Raw genomic sequence first — 1,681 nt, forward strand, 5'->3', positions numbered from 1 at the left:
GAGTAGTAGGCTCTTTTGAAGTTAAGAGATCTATCAAGCAGGGGGGCCCTCTTGCCCCCCTCCTATTTGCAATTGGCTCACATCTGCTAGTTGTCGCCCTTGAGGCAGCTGCGGACAAAGGAGAAATCCAAGGACTATCCCTGCCCACGGGCAAACAACTCCTTGCGAAGCTATTTGCAGATGACTCTTTGCTATTTGTCAAAGCCCAAGCAGACATGCTCAGGAAAGTGCTTAAGATCGTCCCTGCCCACAGGCAAACAACTCCTTGCGAAGCTATTTGCAGATGACTCTTTGCTATTTGTCAAAGCCCAAGCAGACATGCTCAGGAAAGTGCTTAAGATCGTACAGACACTTGCCACTGCTTCAAGTTCTAAATGCAACATCGAGAAATCAAGATTGATTTCTCTAACCGAAAATGATTCGTTTGACCCTTCTGACCGGTCAGGGGAGGTTATCTTTAGAGGTACAATATTTCATCACTTAGGAGCTCCCCTAGGTGTGGATGTTTCAGATAAGCAAAGATTTAAGTAGGTTAGTGATAGAATCCTTGCAAACATGAGAAGGTGGGAATTCACTCTCCTCCCTTTTCATAGTAGAGTGACAGTTATTAACTCCTTCATGATTCCCTACATTTCATTCAACATGCCAATTCTCAAAATGGCCAAATGTAACTGGAGGGAGTTCTTGAAACCAGTTAAAAGATTTCTATGGAGAAACAGCATGAAGATCTCCAAACCATGGCAGTGGGCAAAATGGGACTGGGCTGCAAGACCTAAAGAGCAAGGAGGTATTGGCATTATCAATCCAATGGTGCATGCTGAAGCCTTGTGTGCCAAATTTGTAGTTTCCCTAGCTACTCAAAATCAGGACCTAAAGAGCAAGGAGGTATTGGCATTATCAATCCAATGGTGCATGCTGAAGCCTTGTGTGCCAAATTTGTAGTTTCCCTAGCTACTCAAAATCAGGACTAGGCTATCATGGCTTGGGAAATGATAGACAAAGCTGAGCTAACTTCGCAAGGGAGATCATGGAAAGGAACCAAGGTGCCAGACAAGATTTTAGCAGCTGATTGGACCAGGCTAAAGATAGGAGGTTGCACAGGAGAATTGATCCGAAAATGCAACAAGGCATCCCTGCAATGGAGGGAGCAAGTTGGATACTACAATAATTCAATTACACACTGGTCCCTGTGGTTATCCAAGATAGGAAGCCTACATCTCAATGAGTTTTGGAGAGAGAGAGCTAGAAAAATTAACAATAAGGGTTTAAGTCATATTACCCAGCTTTGGGATGGAAATAACTTCTACTGGAAAGAAGCAGGCCAATTGGTGGCACAGTTCAGTCTCAACATAAATGAAAGGCCTTTGATCAATAGGATTCTGGACACGCTGAACAAATTTCCACTGCCAACCTACACCTCTGACTTGGACTGGAAGGCCTGGAAGTGGCCTACGACAGGCCACTTTGGATCCCCTCGCACAAGGGAACATGTAACTTGCTGATGTACAGTGCAGATGGTCCTCACCTCTCAATAAAATTTGGAAAACTCATTGGTCAGGAAATAGGTGGACTTTATACGTCAGCAACATCTGCGTTGCAAAATGGTCAAGCCACATGAAAGTCTTTACATGGAGAGTTTTATGGGGTGCAATCCCAACTGGCAATAAAATCCAAGTCAGGG

The sequence above is a fragment of the Cibotium barometz genome, chromosome 39, assembly GCF_041138505.1.
Source record: "Cibotium barometz isolate CiBa-2024 chromosome 39, ASM4113850v1, whole genome shotgun sequence".
NCBI classification, from domain to species: Eukaryota; Viridiplantae; Streptophyta; class Polypodiopsida; order Cyatheales; family Cibotiaceae; genus Cibotium; species Cibotium barometz.